Below are 24,407 nucleotides of genomic sequence, written 5' to 3'. Positions count from 1 at the left end.
GACACAACACACAGAGCCATTCCCGTGATGATGACGGGGGCAAAACTTTCACCACTTGCCACAACCTGGGGGACTGGAGTGTCTGTCACCTCATGGATCTCCCTCTCTCCATCTCTGGGCTGCTTGCCTGCTTGCCTGCTTGCCTGGCGCTTTTTCACTATTTATCATTGTCAACTTGAGTGCGACGTTTGGCGCTGCTGCTGCCTGATGCTGCTGCCTGATGCTGGGAAACAGGGAAAACTGTGGAAACTGTGAATGCTGGTAGCTTGAAGCTGCGATGGATGCTGCTCGAATAGGAACTGGTAGCTGATGCAAGCGACGGCACGACGGTCCTGGTCCTCGCTCCGTTGATTTATCTTTCCGCTAAGCAGATGTAACATTATACGCCACAAATACATCCGACGTTGCCGCTGCCGCCGCTGCTGCTGCTTGTCCTCCCGCTGACAACGTCAAGCGGACGGTCTGGGTCTGAGTCTGGAGTCTGGGTCCATGCCCAGGGGTGCAATATTTCGTATATTGTCAAATGGGGCAAGGCAGCAGCAAGCAGCAACGGCAAAAAAAAAAAAAGAGTCCCAAAAATAACCAAACTCTTGCTCTGCGATGGACCGCGCGGGTCCACCACACCAAAGGAATTTTATCAAAGTTTTCAGGGGAAAAAAGTTGGTTTCGGTTTGGTTTTAGGAAGTTGGCGGAGGGAATCGATCTGAGATCTGAGAGACTCTGACTCTGACTACCTGGAAGCGCTGCTGGTCATCTCCAGTGACATTTCATCTTTTGCGGTTACCCTGTAGTGTGCATCCACGGAGAGGAGGTTCCAATGGAGAGGAAGCTTTGAGTGACTCAAGCGTTTACTTCACTTTTAGCCACGAAAGAGCCTTCATTTTGGTTGCTGATTCACCCTGTAGCAGGCCTTCACCATTCGCACCTACTTACAGGGTGACATGGCATACCCCCAAAACCCTGACCCCCCGAAGGCATAACATTCTCTTTATCGCTCGGTTGTGTTTAAATTTTTTAACAATTGCCGCCAGCAGCAGCAGCGCAAAAATGTCGAACCAACCAAAAAAAAAAAACAACTGAGAAAGACAAAAAAAAAAAAACAGCGGAGAGAAGCGAATGAAATAAATATGAAAACTTCCCAGAGCCAGGCGTCGGCAGGTCAGACCTGGGCACGGCCATCGGACTGCAGATCTAAGCGAGGGATTCCAGACAGAGAGTGGGGGAGGCAGAGAGAGGGAGATGAGAGAGACTCCCCCAGCAACGAGCCGAGCAGAGCCGAGCCGAGCGAGCGAGAGCTGGTTGCTATTATATTTATTATTATTTTGCGATTCAAACGAAGTGATATAAATGTGTCACGTTTTGCGAGTTCACACATACTCCGCATCGCCAACCCCCCATCCCCCTGCACACCCACCCGCACAGCCGACTCCACAGATCTGCAGATCCACAGGCAGCGAATGGAGCGTAGCTGCCATGCAGGTAATAACAACAACAGCAACAGCAACAACAACAACAACAATCAGCTAACACCAACACCAACGCCTCCTTTTGTTTTCGAGAGACCAGCCCCTCACGCTTTGGCTTTTTACTCTGATTTTGTATACACTTCAAAGAGCGGGTATGACTAGGCAGAGACTAAAGCTGTAACGACACGGCAAGGGGCATACCACGGCAGAGACTAGGCAGAGACTAGGCAGAGACTAAAGCTGTAACCACACGCCGAGGCATGCCTCGCTATCAGTATCCACTAGATTTATTACTCTGATATCTATTGGCATAACATCGAAGATACATAACTCTGAATCCAATATCTTTATCAAATAACAACAAAATGTTGACCCTGTTCTATGCTCCTATATCCCATAGTTTCAGCTACAAGAGTACTCCCCTTTCGGTCTCAAAAACTCTGTAGTTTGCTTCTTGTAGCTGTTGCTTTTTTCTTTGTTTGGGTTTTGCTTTTGTTTTCTGTTTCTTTTTAAAGTTTGCGCAACAATTTCGTGAGCGCTGGAAGATGATTTGTGTTTGGCTCTCTGGCACTGGACCCAAAACTGAACTCCGACTCGTGGACTGGACTGGAGGACTCAGACTGAGACTGGGCTGCCGCATCTGATACACGTCCAGCGGGCGTTGCGACCGGTCGGTCGGTCGGTCGGTCCATCGTTGCATTCGGCATCCCAGATAGATCCAGCATCCAGCCCATCCAACCATCCAGCATTGTTCGCCAGCCAAAGTTGGACTTAATTTTGTTGTTTTCTTGCTTTTGCATTGTGTTTGCGGGTGCTGCTGTTGCTGCTGGCTTCTTTGCATTATTCCTGGACGGACATGGACATGGACCTGGACCTGGCCTGGACTCGTACTCGTACTCGTATTCGGACTTGGGGGATTGTGTCTGGTGGTATCAGTTACTGTTGATCAGCATTAGCACCTCTGGTGGAGGCCGCCGCCTCGTGAATTGTTCGTACGTGTTGGTTATGAGGAAAAAGGCATTGTGCATCCAAAAGATACACGAGTACGAGTACGAGTCGGGTGCGGGGCATCGTCATGCACAGTGTGCGAAAATTATGTGCCATCAAAGAGGTTCAAGGGGGCTGTGGTGGGGTGGGGTGGGTTGGGGTAAATATGCTGCAGCTGCTTCAACGGTGGGAGGATGGATGGGAGTGTATAGAGGCTGGCACACGGAATGGTGTTGAAGTTCGAAACTTAATTTGAGCGAGGCATGTGGATTGATCCATGTGTGTGCCACAAAAGACTACGATTCCGATTCCGAATCCGAATCCGACTTCGACTTCGAACTGCATCTAATTTGTGATAATCTGTGGGAAGTGCAAGCCAAAGAAACTCCAATTTCAATCGGACTGCGAGCAGAGGAGCAATTGTGGGAAGATTTCCCAGGAAGCGCTCAGAAACGAATATAATGGAGCGGTGAATGGAAGGTGTTGATAACCAACTTAATTATGATTATGGTATAATGCAAAGATTGCAACATGCACACATATGGAGTGGTGTAACGTAATGCTGCAATGGGTGGCAGTGGCATTAATTGGATGTGAGTTGTGGCATCAGGGGGAGTCGCTCTGATCGCTAGATTGCTATATTTTGTAGCCAATGGAAATTCCTTGAAGTTATTTATCTTTGCATAAATCTTTCTATCTGTAAACTGGCTTATCGTTATATTCAATCTAACGGTATTCATATTCCCCACACGTATTTCAACGCTTATCCTTTATCAAATTTAACCCTTTGTCTGTATTTCAACTTACACTTTGAATTCAAATTGAAATTCCACCGAAATGCGTTTAACTAAAAGTCCCCATATGTAAGCCATTATAATTGAGCTTAACCCGGCTTTGTTAGAGCCGCTCCCATCCGTCCCCCCATACCATACATACCCCTACGGTTGGTTGCCTTGACAAACAGACAGACAAACCGCAACCCAATCAACTTTTCTTCTGCCACCAACCAACCCCATCACACTAATTGTATGTCCTGGCTGCTGGTGCTGTTTCTGGTTCTGGTTCTGCTCCTGGCCTGACTTCACTCAGGGCTTACCCGATCCAAACCCTAAACCGATTTCAGCCCACACAACCCTTTCCCCACAGCATCCTTAACCCCTTTCTGGCCTACCTGTCGTTTGTTTTGTAATGCAAATCTTTTTGCTTTCATCTGCTTGTTATATATCGAAAGCTATTAACCAAAAGTGGGGGAAAAAAAATGAGAAAAGGGGAAGTATGCAGGAAAACTCAAAGTTCTATGCCTTTCCCTTCCCTCCCGGGGGGGGATGTGTGTGTGTGTGTATGTTTGTGTTATTTGCATTTGAATCATTCGTTTGTGCAAAATCAGATTAAATCGCATAATCGAATCTGATGCCACATATACGATTATATATGTATATAGTATATATGTATAAACGATGACAAAGCCCTGGATGCAGGCGCTGGAGCAACCAATCAGATGGACACGAAAGGCACAAAAAAAAGGAAGCACACAGAAATTTATGTATTGTATAAAAATCAATAGCCAGAGATGTGAAGGAGCGCAGGAGGTGGAGACGGAGGCGGAGGTGAAGGCATTGAAAATCCTATGCACATACACACGGGACACGTACGAAAAACGTTCACCAGGATCCACGAAAAAAAAAACTCCAAAAAGGGGGGAGCTGGATGGAAACCACAGGAGCAACCAAAAGTTATACCAGACACATGCGGCTGGAAAATACTTTTCAAAGTGGAATCAACAGAGTCGGAGTCGCAGTCGGAGGTTGGGTGCGGGCTGTGGCAAAAAAGGGTTGAGGATGGGACTCCTGTTGAATGCCAGGAAGCCAATCTTTTTGTCTCAGCTGATGGCTTGTTGAAAATTCAAATTAACTCGATCATAAAAGCCAAGATGAGACCCAGTTTGAGCCCCTTGGTGAAGGCACTTGCTCCCAGGTCGCGGTCCCTCCTCCCTCCTCCATCCACCATCCTGCTACACTTCTTGTTTGCCCTACACTTGGCGCTACATTTTAACTTCAAATTAAGTTTGTGTGCACGTAGCAAACACAACAACAACAACAACAGTACTGTGGGGGGTGGGGGGCGGGTAGGAGGCAAAACCTTTTTCTCCTTTGATTTGCTATTTCGTTTTGGCCTGGCTTGCACTTTTTTTGGGCCCCCCCTCAAACAGCATTCGGCTTCGACTTCGACTTCGTTTTCGTCTCTGTGAAAATAGTTCGTTAGCCTTTCAAAAAAGAAGAAAAACTAAATTGTATTTCCCCCAAGCACTCACCTCCCCCCAACTCCGTTGGCCATTCGAAAAAGGGCAAAAGACTGCCGGCAGTCACTGTGTGTGTGTGTGTGTGTGTGTGTGGTGATTGGTTTTGAGCGAGAGAACCAAATTATTGGCATTTATTTTCTCGTTTTGACGTTGCGCCCCAAACGAAAAACGTCACAACTGAAGCATCTAATGCGCTTACTGGAGAGGGGGGTGGGGGCGCCATTCATGGGTGTGGGGCAGTGGGTTGGCACAATCTTAATTCCGCCTAATTAGCAGCCTGAATGCGCTAAGACTACAAAAGCAGCCAGAACCTGCCCCAGAGCCAAAGCCAGAAGCTCTCTCTCTCTCTCCCTCTCTCACTCTCTGGAGTGGGAAAGGAAAGTTTTTGGCCAAATTGAAAATGCGCAAAATGTCTTTGACCAAATCCCAATCCCCAGTGCCAGTGCCAATTGGCAACCCATCAGGGCGGCAGGAGTGTGGGTTAAAATGCTGAATGAGCGCAAAATGGAACAAGGAAAGGTGGAAAATTCCACAGGGAGCAATAGTTTGGGCTACGAATCAGCTTTGTGCATGGACAAGTTCTTTGACGAATCATCTATGGGAGCGAGAAAGGAGTATCCATGCACTTATCCCCAATCCTTTTTGGTTCTATTCCAAGGGCTCCCTCCAACGGATTCATTCCGGTGGCTGCTATCCCCGAACTATGATATTTTCTGAGGAATCATGAGGAATCATCCTACAATCATACAGCAGCCAGATCTATTTCATTCTGTACCATACATTTCCCAATTAACTCCTAGCCCAGATTAGCCCGGCCTGCACCAGCCCCCTCTCTCTCTCACACTCTCTCTCTGCCTCTTGGTGTTGCACATTCCCGTATATCGCCGATAATCCAAAACTGCATTATCCCAAGCCAAATTGAAACGTCGAAATGAACAGGATCTACATTTATGACATTTCGTTTGCTCAGGGAATCAGCTGCGAAATAACACAAAGGCAAACAGAGAGCACTACTTTTGATAGGCCTTGTCAGGGCTTGCCTTGCCCCATGTCAATGCCACACATTATACCCGCTCTGGCAGTGCAGTCCGAATGTGGCAAATCCCATTCGGAGGCCATCCAAAGAAGCATCTACTCATCGCACCCAGCTTAGCAGCTAACCAACCAACCGACCGACCATCTATCCATCCCAACCCATTCCATCCCATCCCATCCCCTGAGAACATTCTAACCCCTGTGGTCCCCCTGCACATTCTGTACATGTCCTACCAGGTCCTCAGCTGTTCCTCTTGTTCCTGTTGCTATTGTTGCTGCTGTTGCTGCTGTTATTGTGTTGTGTTTTTTCTCTTTTTGTTCAATTTGAATGATTTAACATAAAGCGAAAAGGTAAAACTGAGCCGAGATACAGGAACACCCCTCGCAAATCTGCTGCTGCTGCTGATGCTGCGGCTTTTGTTGCTTCTTCGGCCTTATAAGTGTGACTCCAACTCCGACTCCTTGCAACACGCGGCGGCCAGCAAAACTTTAACAACCAACGAACCAACGAACGAAGCAACGAACGCGCGCAAATAATTTCAATCGTCGTGAATCATGAATAATTCAAAATCATCATTACCAACACCTTTTGAGCCGCGAGAGCAGGAGGAGATCATGGGAAGCGGTTCGGGCCAAGGGTACGTGGCAGGGGCAGGGGCCGGGGCTGTGGAGTGTTGCCCAAAATGTTCACACTTCCCAGAGGCTGGCAAACTGGCAACCAAACAACGAGCGAACAAACGAACGAACGGGCAACAACAACTTTTGCTCAATCTGCAGCGGACAATGGGGGAGGCACGCAGCGGCAGTGGCTGTGGCAGGGGCAGGGGCAACAACTGAGAGTGAGGAGATGCCGCTCAAGTGCTAAAGTGAGGCGGATTACCAAACCAGCAAAAGCAAAAGCAAAAGCTGAAGACCGAGCTGTAGCTCTGAAGCTGTATCTGAAGCTATAGCCGTGTAGCCACCACCAAAAGCGTCGACTACTTGTGCAGCACCCAAAAAAAAAAAAAAACCAGCAAAGAAATGCCAGCTAGGCCAAGGCGAATGCTTAGATGCCCTCACAGAATGATCCGTTTTCGGGATATTGCAATGGAAAGCAAAGGAACTGTTAGCCTAAGACTCCGCTGAGAAGCGATCGCACCTGTGACATCATTTGGTAGAGTTTTTGGAGACCAGATATTTAGTTTATATTTTTTTATTTTGTTTTGTGCTTGGAAGAATTAATAAACAATACAACTGAATACAGAGGAAGATCAGATCCGATCTATAAAACTGAGAAAACGAATACGGATCACAAATATATTCACATTAAATGACAGACAATTTCCATTTCTGCTCTTCAAAATCGTAATGCCCTCTATGCAGTGTATAGAAAAATAAAAAAAAAACACACCTCCGCCCCTCTGGCACGCCTTAGTTGAACGTTGTTGTTGTTGTTGTTGCCGCTGTTGTTGTTTCATCGTCTATTGTATTCCATCGTCGAAATATGAGGCACGACTCTGGCATTAAACTTCAAACTAAAAAAAAAACATAAAAACCAAAAAAAAAAATAAAACAAAAACAAAAAACGAATGCTGCAAAATGCCAAAATGCAGCCGTAGAGAGGACTCTGGTGTTGGCCAGGCCAAGAACAATAAAATGAGCGCAACAACAGCGCGAAAGACGGGGAAAAACAAGGAAGAGACGGGCGAGGAATGGGCAAGATAAGCAGACGGAGACGAGCGATGGATGGAGGATGGAGGATGGGGCAGTGCTGCTGGGAGCCACTTCAGACGGGGCTGGGGCCTCCTTGGGATCGGCAAGTGTTGGCCAAGAAATAAAAGTTGCTGACCTTAAGCCAAGTCTCGGGTCTTTGTCTATGCAGCCGGAGAAGAGTTTTCCTTCTTCTGTTTCTGTTTCTTTTTTTATATTTTTTTTTTTTTGTCTTGAAGGATATGAGGCAAATACTAAAAGTTGTGCTAGCGTTGCTGCGGATGCAGTGGCAGAAGGCAGGGAGGAGCAGAGCGGAGCTGGTGCTGGTGCTGCAGTGGCAGCTGTTTAATAAGTTCAAGCAATTAAAAGTGTTTTCAAAGGTTGCCAGCCCCACAGGAGGAGCAGCTTCGAGCCTGAAAGGAAACTTCTGCTAGTCGTAGACATTGATAGGCGCATAAAAAATAGTGTGGAGCGGAGGAGAAGACTTACCCAGGGGCAGGTTATGTTCCCTGGCGTTGGCTTAACGATGTGAGGATCATAAATGCAGCTTAATGATGCCACAACTCTGGACTACTACTGGAGAGGATCACTCGAATGGCACCACAAGAAACAGCAGAATATCTCTTGTTAAAAGATAACTAAAGCGAGATCCCAGGTCCATAAACCGAAATCCATTGAAATTATTTCCCTGCAACTTCACTTTCCCCCAATCAAACCTCCGTCTCAAAAGCAATGTTCACTCTTCAGTCTACCGTCCGTTTAAAGTCCCCTCCATTAAGTATATTTTTTGGAGAACAAAATCCCGGACACCAATTTGGGTCATTAAAGTTCCTAAGTTCCCAAAACAGCAAAAACTTTGCCGCCGCCAAATGCAGACCATTAAAAGTGCCAAACAAAATAATTTCCAACAAGCAAAAAAAAAAAGGTAGGTAAAAAAAAACGTACACAAAATCAAACATAAAATTAAATTAATGGCCTAAACACTCCATCGCTGCGTTCGGTTCGGACCAAAGTTTCGCACAAACACACACAAAAAAAAAAGGTTCAATTCGTGGCATTAAAATTATGGGAAAAAATAAGGGAAATATTTTCTATGGTCCGCTCGGATACTGGATGTTTACGAGGATATTTTCCCGATGTTTGTTTATGGCCAGACTTTTATATGGCCAGCTGCTGGTATGGATCTATAGGGTGTATGATTATGAGGGGGGGGGGTCCTTCATTGGAAGATAAACGTTCCATCGCTAATTTGAGTCTTTGTCACGTCTTACCATATGGAAATATTATTTGTAAATACTTTTATGTTTCGTACGTGACCAGGACCAGAACGGGGGTACCATACTCAGACCCACATCCCGTGTGGGGGTCACACGAGAGACACGAGAGAGAGTTCAGTATGGAGTTCTTTTTGGGGTTTTTTGTTTTTGTTTTATTGAGGCGACGAAATCAAATAAAGCGCTTCGAGTGGGTGCGGAAGCGCAGAGCTTTCTTTCGTTTCGTTTCTTTTAGCATGAAAAATGTATATTGCAAATTTAGCAAACGAAAATCCCTCCGAATACTCGTAAGAGGCAGAAATGTCATCGTAAAATTGCCAGACGGCTTAGCGCGCGATGGCGGGGGCCAACGAACGAACGAACGAATAAATAAAAATTATTTCCAGATGACATATCAACGCGCGAGTCGAGTCCCTCGGCTGCTGACACCTTAAAACCCAAATGCGCTTATAATACAAAATGTTGCGTGTGCCCGCCCGCCCAGCGCCCAGCTCCCAGTCCCCAGTCTCAGAAAATCCTCAGAAATAACCTGGAAAAATAAACGAGACCAAAAATAAAAGAGAGAGAGAGTACAAAATCCAGACCGGGACAAATTGAAACGTTGAAGAAATTACAAAACTGTAGAGGCAGAGACTCCATCCAAAAACGGGGACAGGCGGCAAAGCGCAGAGGTAGGACTCTGAGTCAGAGGCAGATACAGAGGCAGTGGCAGTGGCAGAGTCAAAAGTAAGAGGCAGAGAAGGCAGGCGGCGAATCGCAACTGTCAGTTGCCTGGGCTCCCCGTCTCAGACGTCAACTTAACGTGAATAATTGTCTAAATCCCAACGACAAACACTTATTGTCCTGGATTAGCAGTGGGGCCTCGGCCTGGGCCAGAGTGAATGAATGGGAAGGAGAACCAGAGACGAGACCAAAAAAGTGGAAGCTTCGCACCAGAAGCCCGAGGACTGCGTGTAAAAAAATGAGTGGCAAAAACTTTGAGCATTTTTTCTCTAGTCTAAACTGCAGGGTAGCAGATAGAGTCGATTGGTTAAAGGTTTCGTTGCGGTAAAAACAAGAGGCAAGGTCCTAAGGTAACATTACCAGCAGCATTTATCACTCGTAATCGATTAGTTCTGGAAAATAAAAAGTATCTAAAAAGGCTGTTCCATATCTACCCTAACAGAAACTCACTCTCGAGCGTGTCGTCATCATCTGCTCTTCTCCTTTTCGTCCTTTTGTAGATCTAAGAGTCCCTAACCTTTGGCTAGAGCATCCCCTAGTCATACCGTCTGCTCCCAGCGCTCCGTTCAGCTCTTTCTATTTGCTTCGCTGAGGGTTTTCCCCCAGGTGAGCGTACAGCCCAGACCAGACTGCTAAGCGTTTTAAATTTAACAAGCAAGTTGGTCGGGAAACCAACCAGAAGAAGAGGACCAGCACCAGGACCAGCACCAGGACCAGGCACAGGCACAGGCACAGGCATTAGCAGAGGGATCCAGACAGGTATATAGTAGAAGAAGTTTCAACGTCATCTCGACGTCCTTCCCTTCCTGCTGCCTTCATGTGTCTCCGTGTTTGCCTTCTGCATTTCTTTGCGTTCAATTAATTTGCTCACAATTTGGATAGCAAAAGAGCCCAAGCAAGCGCCGAGGCACAGCTTTGAGACGCCTCCGCAGAGAGAAGGCGCCAAGATGGGTGGCGGGTATATGTATATACAGCTGTGGCATAAATAATAGCACCATGACACTCAATTTTCTGTATTGAAGGATTTTGTTTAAACAGTGGTATTAATGAACGGTTTAAGATCTATTATATATACTATAGGATGTAATCTAATGTTTCCGAAAGCAATAGTTTGTATTGCAGACTTCAAACGAAAATTATCAAAAAGAAAAGGAATTATTCAGGAATTGAGGCGGCAACAAAAATAGCACTGAGTGGCAAAAATTAAAAAAAATACAACTTTAAAAGAAGCTTTCCAAATTTTTCATTGAAGTAGGTTACTTTAGTTGTTTTCAAAGGTTAATATTTTGTTATAAAGCCTTTGGAAGCAACCACAGTGTCTCAGCATCTTGTCATGAAAGTTCACCTCATTTTCGCATCTTTCCTGGGAGATATGGCTCCACCAATAATGCCTGATACCCCAAAGATCAATATTGTTCCTTGGTTTCGTATTAGAAACATATTTTTTAGCTTTAGCGCAAAGATTTTTCATGGTGTTCATACCTGGCGACTAAGCAGGCCAATGCATTACATTAAATGCACTGATCTCGAACCAACTTCGAGCTTCCTTGCTGGTCTGTTTTGGATCATTGTCCTGATGGCAACCACAAAACAACGGCATTTCCTATTACATATAAGGCAGCATCATTGTTTTCTAATATTTTAATATAGACATGTTGATCCATCATCTATTTGTGCCATGTATTGGACCACCTCAATAATACGAAAAGCATGCCCATGCAATGATACTTATCCCTGAGTGTTTAATGATTTTATATATTAGCCAGGGGTTTTTATTCTGCATTAGGTGTCGTCATACATAAGATTGATAGCCTTTTCCACAAAAAAAAAAACAATTTGACTTTCTTCGGACGACATGATGTTTCTTTGGGACAACTCCAGTGCTATTTGCATACTGCACTCACTTTGACCCATGGCTTTCTTTCTAAAATGGATTTTTCCTCGGACTTTTGGCACTTAATTTATGATCTTGTATGCAAGAACTAACTTTGCTCATCCTTGGCGATTTTTTAAGATCCTTTTTTAGCTCAGTGGACGATTTATAAGGGTCCTTCTTGCTCTCATCAAGCAGTAGTTTGACCGGAAATGGCAGTATCGCGGCTTTTATTCCATGTGTTTTTTGTTGGTTGCATGTTTTAAAGCATTGCGAATCAATGCTCAATGATCAACCAACAATTGGATTCACCTAAACATAGGTGTCTCCTTCTGGAATAAAAGTTTTGATCCTCTTGCTTTTTTCTAACCTAAAGTGCTTTCTAAGGCCCAAAACTACTTTTATTTTGTTAAGTTCTTGCCACAATCTACTTAAGACACCGAATTGTAATTTAAATAAAATCATAAAATATCGAAAATCTCGGAAAAGTAAAAGTTTTTATAAAAATCCAATTTTAGTGCTATTTTTGTTGCCGTCCTATTTCGCTTCTTTTTTCGAAAATTGCCTTTAGTAATAAGAACTGTTAGGAATTTGAGAGTAAGCACACTTCTATCTGAGAGGAGACATGTAAACCTAATTGATATTATAGTAGAGGTCAAAATATGTTATTGAGTGATCATGTTTTGAAACAATAAAGACTGTAGTACCAAACAGTGCTATTATTTCTGCCGCAACTGTATATCTCTCAACTCCAAAGACAAAAAGCAAACTTTAAGTAGCAAAAGTAGCAAAGGAAAAAGAGAAAAGAAAGAAGGTCCCAATATGTAAAAAGGCATTGTGAAAAAGTTTCTTGTTGCCACCCACTGGCACCCCTGCTGGGCACACAAAGTTTGGCCAAAAACTATCCATGAAAACTCCTTTACAAGTCCCGGTGCACCAGGTGAAGGAGCAGCCAGAAGGAGCAGCAGCAGCAGCACCAGCAAAAGCAGCAGGTGAGCCATTGGCAACTTTTCGATTTCATTGCTGACATGGCAAGTACCCGTCTAAGGATGTGTTATGGACGAATCAGCAATTGCACTTGCAGCTTCACAAAAAACAAAAAGGAAAAGCGACAACCTACGTAAGGAAAGTGAGGCTATGCAAGAGAAACCGAAGGTTGGATAATAGATCCCCTAGGGAATTGTAATTTCGAGATTTTATCAAGCAAAATGCAAGTGATCAGTGCTGAAAAGTATACAAAAAGTGATCACTGATCAAAATTGAATGAATGTTAGATACAAATAAATTTTATTTACGATTAAGAACGAGTTCGCACCCTTCCGCAAACACCGGTTCATGCTTCATTAACTCTTTAGCCGAAATTTCTTAATTAAAAACGAGTCCCTGCCCCTGGGATCTGGGATCTGGGATCTGGTACGCTCCAATCCAAAGCCAAACAAACCGAATTCGTTTACAATTGCCAGTTGGCTGGTTAGGATTACTTTCAGATTGTGTTTACCTCTCTCTAACAAGCAGCAGCAGCAGCCAGCAGCAACCAGTCCAGGACTCTGGACCCAAGGGTAACCCTAAAGCGTGACGAGGCCCGAAAAACCGGTTATCAGAGTTAGTTTTTCCACTGAAGTACTGATATATGGTCCCTCACACACACTTACACACACACACACCACACACACACTCGCTCTATGCAAATCTCGTGAGCAGAGAAAGGGACAAAGTTTTAACACACCGTGTGCCAGGGCTCGGACAAAAAGGATATACGAGATGATATATATGCAAATGCTATTTGGGAGGGTCGCCCCGGGTTGGAGTACGAGTTGGAGTAGGGGCAGGGACAGGGTCTGAGCGGAGTAGGGACTGTGTCTGAGGCGACAAGTTTTGTAGCCTGCTGCTAGTAATGTCCTTCAAGGCCTACTACGCAGGAGGCGCCAAGAAGCAGGGTTTCGTTTCTGGGCGTTCGAGAGAGCTTTTAAAACTTTCTGGCCAGGGCGGCGACGGCGGTGGCGGCGGCGGGAGGCTTTAAGCACAACGAATTTCAATTAATAGCCAAAGACAGACAGACAGACACAATCGGAGCGAGATGGAGAGAGGGCAAGCCATTTCCTGCCACTGTCCTTTGCCACCCCGGCTGCTTCCTGTTGCTTGCCGCTTGCCGCTTGCTGCCGGCTGACACTAAGCCCAAAGGCTACAATCAGCTCAGCTGTGTCGTGCCATGGCCTCGTCCTGGTCCTGTGCCTGTGCCTCTGCCTGGGCCATGGACCACCAAGTTCACTAGACAATTTATTTTTGCTTTCGATTTTCCAAGCTGTCAGTTTACGCTTAAATGCGCACAGTTCAATTTAAAATGGGTAGCCCAGCACCCAGGACATGCACAAGGATACGCCCCTCTCTGTCAGACCCTCAGAATCAGAGCCTCTCCAGCAGCAACAGAAGCAGCAGCAGCAGCAGAGTATCTGTATCTGTGGCAGACTCTCTGCCTCGCTGCCTCTCTCTCTCTCTCTGTCTGCCTGCCTGCAGTTGGATTGCACAAAACTGGGTTAAGAGGTTGTTATCCTTATGCCGTGTTTTTGAAAATAGGCAACCAACTTCGTTGCTCTACTCCGCTTTTCCCAGCCGCCAACAGCCCTGCATCTTTCCCGCACTGGTGCGCTCGGTGTCGGCCTCTGTTTGTGATGCCTTTGCCTCATATCCGTTGCAGACACACGAAATGTCCTGGCTGCCAAACCACAGAGGGAAACACACAGAGAAATCAGGGAGAGAGAGAGAGTGTATGTGGCAGGAGAGCGCTGCTGATGATCATTATCATGGCGTGGATGCGAATGCCGTTTGGGTGGTGCTGATGATGATGATGATGATGAAATTATGAGCGCAAAGGCATTTGCATTCATTATGTATGAAATTTTTTCATTCCTTCAGTTGTTGGCTGCTCTAGAAATTAAACTAACGCCGCTCGTTAGTCGTGTCTACCCCGTCGGAGGAGCAGCAGCAGCAGCAGGACACCAGCAGGATACGCAGGGACTTAAATGCAATGCCACAAAGCATTAATGGATTCTTTTCCCGCAATGCTTTAGCAATTTTTTTTTTTAATATTATTTACACTTGGTAATGCGATGCGTACGAGTACTCTGTACGAGTGGTTCTGTCTGGAGTGTGTTTGCTGAAGCTGTCAGCCGGAGCTGTGCCCGAGCAGGGGTACTCGTGGTATTAAGGGTTTTAACGAGCAATTAATTTATGAATTAATTATTTATTATTTATAGTAAAAAAAGAAAAAGAGAATTCAAACGAACTCGCATATGAAAAAATATCTAAAGAACTGCATTCCATCTATAACCATTCTCTATGTACTTGTATCTAGCATAAACTGTCTTCTGAGTAACCCTAATAAAAGGACCGTTGAAAGGAGGCGACATTTTTGTATTGGGGAGCACAGAGGCCATGAAATGAACCATTTATAACTTTATTATCGCATGGCCATTGTGGGATAACTTCCTTTTTGTACGCGTTTTTGTTGAATGCATTCAAATTCTAATTTCCGTGGCAACTTTTTCAGGATGCTGAAGGACCATTCCCCCAGCCCTGTTCAGTGGGTACAGGCCACTTTTTTTATTCTTGCTTGTGCTAAATGATTACACTTAACTAGATTTGCATATATTTAAACATTTCCGTGTACGCACGTGTGCGGCACTCTGCTCGTCTCGGCTCGGCTGGCTGGCTGTGTCTGTCCCCCGACTGTGTCGCCTGTGCACAAAAGGATTATTAAGGAGCTTCATATGTAAATGAAAACCAAATGCACACGACGTTCAGCACGAGACAAGGACTCTGCCAGAGGCAAGGAGAGAAGGAGATACAGAAGGATAACCTGGAAGCCACAGTTTGGCAAACACAGGCAGCCTGAGTCCGTGCAGCAGCAGCAGCAGCAGCAGCAGAAACAGAGCTCCCAGTCAGAGCCATGCCAGAGTCAGAGTCAGAGACGGAGACTCAGACAATGTTTGGCCTGGGCTGGGGATTCCCGTAGAAGAGGTGCCCACCTAGAGAGAAAGTAGGTGAAAGCCAGAGGCGTGCACGGAAAAGCCAAATGGAGCCCGCACCCGTTCGTTCGTACGTTCGTTGGCCCATAATTTATGCTTAAGATAAAGTCCTTGAATAAATACATGGAAAATCCTTTGAAATTGAAATTAAATACGAATATCATCTTTTTTTTATACATATCAGAGGCAGAGAAAGAAAGAGAGACGCGGAGAAGGAGAAGGTGAAGAGAGGAATTGCAGACAAAAGGCGAACGGGAAATGAAATTAACATTTGAGTGCGCTTTCCCAAAATTAAACGAGACGGCTCTGAGAATCCACAAGGATCGAGGGGCATGCCACACACACACACACACACACACAGGAGTACGAGTATTTATTTATTGAAGCTTCTGTTCTGCTCTGTTTTTTTGGGTTTTTGGATATGTGTGGAGGCATCTTATTTAGCATTTTTGGAATTCTATACGTATCTTCCTCTGCCTCTCACTCTCTCTCTGTCTCTGTCTCTGTGTGGTAGAAAATTCTCATAGATTGTTTGGCAAAACATTTTTCTTAGCCATTTGCCATATGAAATTAATTTTACAGTCAGCAGCCACAGAGACCAGGTCCAGAGCCAGTGCCAGAGCCACAGCCTCCTCCTGCCATTTGGATGCTTTTGTGTGTGGTGCAAATAACCAGAGAAACAATTTGATGGGAAATTTATTTAGAGAAAGGAGATCTACGGGGATCTATGGGGATTGTGGTTAACCCTGGCAAAAGAGTAGGGGATATCGAAAGCATAAGTATGCAAATTCAAATAAAATTTCTTTCCTAGCTTCCAAAACTTTAAGGATAAAATATTTTATCTACAGCTTTTGGTTACTTTTTATGGATCTCTCTTCTGCCTGCACTATTTCTAGTTCTATATATCTGATCTGATTCCTTTCAGCTTTCTATGTGGTGCAGCATAGCCCTTTGCATCCCCTCTTCAATTCCGAATTGCGGTGCTCAGCATGTCAGCAAATTAAGTTCAGTTTTGGTCAATTCCAATTCTCGTTTTACGATTCGCTATCGCAGCATGGAACATTACGAGTATTACATATTATGGCAATCCTTTTGTGTGTTTCGTATTGGGGGATTCTGCTTTTCATTTTCATTACAATTAATAATAATTTCACCTGGAAATTGCAATTCCACAGCCGAAAATTTCCATTGTAGCTCTCTGGCCAATTGGCTCATATAAATTGCATTGTATTTTTCCGTTAGCAAAAGTTTATTATTGAGGGAAAAACAAGCATAGTACGAGTATTTCCCTGCTGCCCCCTGCCCAGTGCCATGCCTGCCTGCCTGCATTTTGAATTTGCGGTAAAACGGGGTGGCGTCTGCCTTTGCCCTGCCCTGCCTCTGGCTTTGGTTTAGAAAAGCAAAGCACAAAAATTAATTATGAAATATTGTTGGAAAATTGTGTAAATATCTGAATGTATCAATGGAAACGCAATCTAAACAGTAAGCGAAGGAGCAGGCGAGGCGGAAAGGAATGGCATTTGAAAGTGATTTTTCAATCAATGCAAATAATTTACAAACATTTCAAATGTTGAAATGTGGAAAATATTTCAATGAGAATTTTCATACATACTCGTTCTCGTATCTCTGGGGCGCTAAAGGTTGATATAATGTTTGAAAATTTCACTTTTCCTCTGGCATTTACAACCAGCAAATTGGATAGATACATCATGGATTTTTAGTAGAATTTTGTTACCTATTTCTATCGCTCATCCAACACATCAAAGTGGTCCTAAAAATGTGCAATATGAGTGGGGCGGATAAGGGGACCTGGCACTGGGACTAGGACTGGGACTGGGACTGGTGGGGTGCCATAGGCTATATAAATTTCAATCTATCATTTATTTAAGTCCTAGGCCAGCATCCAACGGGGGAAAACTGTCTCTCATTGCCATAAATCCCCATCAGAGATACGCGTATATTTATTTACTGCAGCTCACACAGATACAAAAGCACACAAACACACATACCCAGTTACACAGAGGACACACACACACAGGACATTGCGGGGCGACAAAAATTGTAGCCGAAAAATAAAATATCTCCTGCTACTGGTCCTGCTTCTGTTCGTGCTCCTGCCGCCTGCCGCCTACTTCATATTTTATTTGTTTTTTATTTGGACTTTTCCCGCCTTTTTTCTAGTTTTATTTTCTCTCTCGTTTTTCTGTTGTTCATTTTTTCTGTGTAAATATTTTGCAAAATGCGTTTTCTCTTGTATCTTTTATACACGCCCCCGCACACACCACCCCCTGCGCTCCACATCTATCTATAGCTTACAATGAAAAAGGATTTCTTCTTTTTTGGTCGATTCCCCCCCGTTTGCTTGCCAATTTTTATGGTTAAAATATTTGCGTTGCTCTCCTGTTAAAATATTTATGACAGGCGCCAGGGAGAGTAAAATATTTCAATATAGTAGTAGTTGAGGAAAATGGAAAATTCTTCAATGTTTTTGTTGTAATTAAAAAAATTCAATTGAAAGGGAGGGCTGAGTGGAGAAACAGAGGAAAGAGGGAAACCCAGAGGGTAAGAAGAAAATGTAAGTAGTCCAAATGAATTTTATTGCGGTTCATTAGCCTGCGAATGGAATCGAATCGAATCAATCAATTGCGGCTTTCAATTGCCTGCCAGGAAAGGAGATCGAAATTAGATCATACGCATACGATATAGGGGTGGAAACATATGCATATACATAGTAAGGGAATGGAAAGGGAAAGGAAAAACTATTAGCCAAAGATCATATAGGGGTGACATACATATTTATGCAGAAAGAAAGGGAAAGGCACACAAATATTAGCTAGCAAAAGATCATATAGGGGTGACGATGCAACCCTTCTCCGACTGGTTCTATTGTATTTCTATGGGAGGCTCTATCGGGCCGGAGGTTCTATCTTCAACTTCTCGCCACAATATCCACCCAACAAAACTTTTAATTACTCGTGCTCTCTCTCTTGCTTTGGGTCTCTGGATATTCCAATTAAGCTATCATATTCTTGTCTCGGAAACTTGCCCCCGAATCAAAACTTGTGGCACCACCCCCTCCCTCCATTGTTGAACCCTCCCTCTCGCACTCCCATAACTCAGAACTGGGCTAACAAATATGTTCAATTCGGTTCCGGCAACAAAAAACTTTATCTTAACAATTTCCATATTCCATAAGTTGAAATTTTGGTTGCACGGAAGAGTGTGCAACTTTGCTGTGGCACCTGCAGCCATTTTTCCCGCTTTTAGTGGCAGGAATTTTTCTCATTTTCCTTTGTGGCAAAACTGCACGAAAATGCAAAACGGCGCAAAACGAACTACAGAAAAAAAAAACACGAGAGACGAAGGAAGGAAATTCTGATTGAATGGCATTCCATTGAAGTTGATGGATGCATTAAGAGCGATAGAGAGAGAGAGAGAGAGGTTGCATCTGCATCTGCCTCTTCTGCCTTCTCTGTAGCCAGTATCAGACTCCAGGAGGGAGAGAACCAAGTTTTGTGGTAACCAAAAACACAGCACACACACAAGACAAACCTAGGGAGAGACCATAAAGAAAGAGATGGTTGGCTGGGAGAGGGAATGGGGGGCCAACCTGCATGTGCAGGGAAGGGCGCATATCTGTATAATGGATTGCACTTAACATGCCACACACAGCAACCACAAGTGCCACCACAGGATCCCTTTGCACCTCTCTCACTCTTGCCACACACACACACACACACACTAACCTCCTTCTCCTCCCAAGTACAGGTAATACATCATTTACAGAACTTACCTGGAGAATGGAGCTGGTTTTTGGAGATGGAGTTGTAGCTGAATCTGGAGCTATATCGGTAACACTCTGCGGTGAGTATGCTCTGCTCCAGAAATCTTACGTTTAATCCTTTTGTTTTGCTTTACGATTATCCCCACTCCTGCACACATGTACAGACAACCACGATGTTCGTCCAATTGTACGAGTATTTGCATAGGACTGAAATTTAAATTGCGGCACACATTACGTGTCCTTACACACACACACACTCACAAGCACACAGTTACACTGAGACACCGAAGCACTCTCTCCACAACGTAAGCTGTAAAGCGTAACCGTAACGACAAGCGACTCGCGTCCCGTTACGTTCAAGGGTCTCCCCCAAAAAGCTGTTGTTTTCCGGTTGCAAAAGCCGGCTCGGCTCCAAAGCGAACGCAGAACCTAGAATTCTACGTGTGTTTTGATTTAATACGTAAATTATTTTCCGGCATTTGCTGGGACTAAGTCTTAACTGTTATTCGGAGTTGTTGTAGGGACCGCGCTGTGGCTGTGCGACCGGATTTGCATATGAATGCCCTTTGCTGTGAAACCGCGTTTTATGATTATAATATTCCATTTACATATTTCGGATGCTCGCTGTTTCACTGTACTGTATTTCGTGCACACATTTAACGGTACTGCTGTTCCACTGTAATCTGCCGCTTCACTGTACCTCTACTGTATTTCACTTGACTTTTTTCACAGCACTTTCCATGCGCTGCTGAATTTCGCTTTATATTCGCCTATTTTTCCGTAAAGTTTTGCTCGTGCTCTGAGTTGCAGTCGCTGAGTTTTCATCCGCCGCGTACAAGCGCTCGCTGAGTTTCGAAAATAACTGGATTCGCTTTCGTCGCCAGGTGGCGAGGTCGCCTCGGTCACAAAGCAGAGCCAGCGAAAGAGACGCAAACATTTGTTTACTACTGCTAACAGAGAGTGACAGAGGGAGAGAGAATGAGCGCTGTTGCTCATGCTCAGAGAGCCGCGTGCGCTTCTGTTAACATAATTCAATTTGGCTGTACTTAAGCAATTACAGAGGCCATCAAAATAGCCAGAGAGCGCGAATGGTTAGCAGCGACAGAGCCACAGGGCTTTTCCCAACAGCACAGCAGGTGCAGGGCCCTGTTAGCCGTCTTCAATTGAAATGCCAGTCGTAGAGGGGGGGAGTGGCGTCCATTTAAAAGGTTCAAATGCCATGCACGTAGGCTAATTATGACAATGTTAACAGCATTTTTGTGCCGCAAATAATGCAAATTAACATGAGACACAGGAAACCCAACGCTTTTTGATTAAAAAAGGGGAGTGGAGCTTTTAATAATGATAGTTTTTCGGTGCTCATTTAAAATTCAAAAAATGAAAGGTCATTCAGGAAATGAGGCATGGGCTGCCAGGAATATGTGAATACATAATGGAGACATCAACCATCCATAACACTCAAGTTAGGTTAACAGCCACATTTTGGGGACCGAATCGCCCAATAAGTATTTTAGCCCGGAAACATGGACATGCACAGACATGCACGGGCCTCCTGCCACACACATGAGCCCCATAAACTGCACGCCGTGGCTTTTAGCAGTCTGTTAACGTGGCATCCAACGGCTCATTAACATTTCAAATTCATGGCGCTGAGCGCCAAACGGCCCATTAACAGCAGCAGCAGCTGCTTTTACATGCCATAACATTTAGATTGATGGGCGCTCTCTCGCTCTCTTTCTCTTTCTTGCTCTCTTTCTCTCTCTTGCTCTCTTTCTCTCTCTTGCTCTCTTTCTCTCTCGAGAGATAGATTCTAACAGAGCACGCTGAATGTTGTGATAGGTTAACATGTAAACAAAACATCTGTTAAGCGATGGGACGCGACTGTGAAATGTTTTGTATGGGTTGTTTGGGTTCGAAATCTCAGCTGCAACCCTTTTTACCCTTTGTGGAGCACTATTTCGCAACTGTTAACCTCTCCAGGTAATTCTAGCCCCACCAGCAACAGCTTAAGAGAAGCCCCAGAAATGCACCCCACCTTGTGCATTCCATCGAAAACCGCAGACCTTTCAATTCTGTAAATAAAAACCAGTTTATGTTTCAGCCGGCTAGTTAACAGTGGGAGAGAGTGACAGTCACGTTACTCTCAAACCGGTTGCTCTCTTCTCTCGACGCTCTTCCGCTCTTCTGTTAATATAGCTATCTCTCACTACCATCTTTACAGCATCCAATTCGATTAACATTCGCTTAACATAGAACTCCTAACAGTCAGCCGCCCCAATTCTGTTGACAGACGTAATTTCAATGTCATTATTACTTACTGAGAAAAAGAGAGATAGTGAGAGAGAGAAAGAGAGATATTGAAAAGAGTGCACTCTGAACAGAGAGAGGGAGAGCAGAGCATGGAATGTAAAAGAATTTATTACAGAGTTCAAAACGTTTTACATGCCGCTGTGGGAGTGAAGCACGCCTTATGTTGCTGCCGAAACGGTACATTAATAAATGAGTGTTATTCGCTTTGTCCTAGTTGACTTCATGACATTCATTCATGGGATCCGTTGGTCTCTCTCAATGAGAGACTTCTTAATGTCTTTTTCTCCTTTCTGGCCATATTTCGTGTCCCGCTTCCCGCTTTCCGTTAATTGGGTTTTATATTAACTAAATTGCGTATATTTAAAATTATTTATTATTTATTTGCCCGCTTTATTTTGTATTCATTTCGACTTAATTTATTTATGCTGCTTTTTCTGCTCCTCTTTGTTTTTTTTTTTGAGTGAGCATTTAAATTATTAATCATTTTCAGTTATTTATTTGTGTTATTTCGGTTTTGTTTTCATTTTGAATTCCCTGTAATTACAGGGAAGAATGGGTATATTGTAGTCCTTGTGCATTATTGTTACTACCTTGCTAAGCTTGGTAGTATCAGTTCTTAAAATTAAGGTGCAGGCAGAGCGAAATCGTAGCATAGAACCGACCAAGGGGCTAGCATTTTGTTCATTGGATACTCAAATTAATAATAATAATAAATTTCTATTCAACTAAGGGTATTTTACTATTAAACAAAAAGAAAAGTTATCATCAAAGAACTATTTTATATGTAATCGGAAATCTGGTTTTAATCTACCACTCAATAATCAAACAAAAATAATTGTTTTCGTTTGTGATATGTTAAGTTATCCCAATTTGAGGTAAAGGCATTTCTAAATAGATCAAAATATTTCGTTCTGTAAGAGTATTCCCGATTCTGCTACCCAAAACTATCCACTTTCGGTTGTACAGTTGCGGCAGAAATAATAGCACTGTTTGGTACCACAGTCTTTATTGTTTCAAAGCTTGATCTCTAACCAACATATTTTGCCCTTGACTATAATATCAATTAGGTTTACATGTCTCCTCTCTGAGAGAAGTGTGCTTACTCTCAAATTCCTAACGGTTCTTATTACTAAAGGCAATTTTCCAAAAAAGAAGCGAAATAGGACGGCAACAAAAATAGCACTAAAATTGGTTTTTTATAAAAACTTTTACTTTTCCGAGATTTTCGATAGTTTATGATTTTAATTAAATTACAATTCGGTGTCTTAAGCAGATTGTGGCAAGAACTTAACATAATAAAAGTAGTTTTGGGCCTTAGAAAGCACTTTAGGTTAGAAAAAAGCAACAAGATCAAAACTTTTAATCCAGAAGGAGACACCTATGTTTAGGTGAATCCAATTGTTGGTTGATCATTGAGCATTGATTCGCAATGCTTTAAAACATGTAACCAACAAAAAACCCATGGAATAAAAGCCGCGATACCGCCATTTCCGGTCAAACTACTGCTTGATGAGAGCATGAAGGACCCTTATAAATCGTCCACTGAGCTAAAAAAGGATCTTAAAAAATCGTCTCGGATGAGCAAAGTTAGTTCTTGCATACAAGAACATAAATTAAGTGCCAAAAGTCCGAGGAAAAATCCATTTTAGAAAGAAAGCCATGGGTCAAAGTGAGTGCAGTATGCAAATAGCACTGGAGTTGTCCCAAAGAAACATCATGTCGTCCGAAGAAAGTCAAATTGTTTTTTTTTTGTGGAAAATGCTATCAATCTTATGTATGACGACACCTAATGCAGAATAAAAACCCCTGGCTAATATATAAAATCATTAAACACTCTGGGGTAAGTATCATTGCATGGGCATGCTTTTCGTATTATTGAGGTGGTCCAATACATGGCACAAATAGATGATGGATCAACATGTCTATATTAAAATATTAGAAAACAATGATGCTGCCTTATATGGAATAGGAAATGCCGTTGTTTTGTGGTTGCCATCAGGACAATGATCCAAAACAGACCAGCAAGGAAGCTCGAAGGTGGTTCGAGATCAGTGCATTTAATGTAATGCGTTGGCCTGCTTAGTCGCCAGATATGAACACCATGAAACATCTTTGCGCTAAAGCTAAAAAATATGTTTCTAATATGAATCCAAGGAACAATATTGATCTTTGGGGTATCAGGCATTATTGGTGGAGCCATATCTCCCAGGAAAGATGCGAAAATGAGGTGAACTTTCATAACTTGACGCTGAGACACTGTGGTTGCTTCCAAAGGCTTTACAACAAAATATTAACCTTTGAATACAACTAAAGTAACCTACTTTAATGAAAAATTTGGAAAGCTTCTTTAAAAGTTGTATTTTTTTTTAATTTTTGGAAATCAGTGCTATTTTTGTTGCCGCCTCAATTCCTGAATAATTACTTTTCTTTTTGATAATTTTCGTTTGAAGTCTGCAATACAAACTATTGCTTTCGGAAACATTAGATTACATCCTAAAGTATATATAATAGTTCTTAAACCGTTCATTTATACCACTGTTTAAACAAAATCCTTCAATACAGAAATTTGAGTGTCATGGTGCTATTATTTATGCCACAGCTGTATTTCTCCCTGTATTGATTTTGCAGTCATTAGTTTTCTCTCTGTTTGTTTTACATTTTATGTGCATTTTTAATTAGCTGACAGACTCGACTCTTTGTTTCTTTGGCCGCTGCTCTGTTGCGAGCTCTGATTGTTTTTGTTGCCGTTGTGGCTGTGTTGCTTTCCCGCTGACCTTTGACACACTCGTAGAAAAACGTTGACAGTTTATGGCGGGCTTTAATTGGTTCCATCATCCGCCGGTCGAAGTTAATGCAAATGGCTTGTCAATCAATCAGTCGATTGCCGCAGGGTGTTCGGTGGTCCCTGCTATAGATTTAAAGCGGAGTATTTTATCTTTCCC

General features: G+C 43.5%; 1 protein-coding gene across 1 annotated transcript in view; it reads right to left on the bottom strand.

The window, feature by feature from the left end:
* The window catches only part of LOC111070572 (MOXD1 homolog 2), a 120,963-nt gene extending 100,962 nt beyond the window's left edge, over nt 1-20,001 (bottom strand). Inside the window, exon 1 of the mRNA XM_022361230.2 lies at nt 19,165-20,001. The gene's annotated coding sequence lies outside the window, so the exon portion shown is untranslated. The remainder of the gene's footprint in view (nt 1-19,164) is intronic.
* Nucleotides 20,002-24,407: the final 4,406 nt, after the last annotated feature.

Source organism: Drosophila obscura, unplaced genomic scaffold, assembly GCF_018151105.1.
Source record: "Drosophila obscura isolate BZ-5 IFL unplaced genomic scaffold, ASM1815110v1 contig_170, whole genome shotgun sequence".
NCBI lineage: Eukaryota > Metazoa > Arthropoda > Insecta > Diptera > Drosophilidae > Drosophila > Drosophila obscura.
The sequence above is the reverse complement of the archived record's forward strand: the minus strand, read 5'-3'. Positions and strand labels throughout refer to the sequence as shown.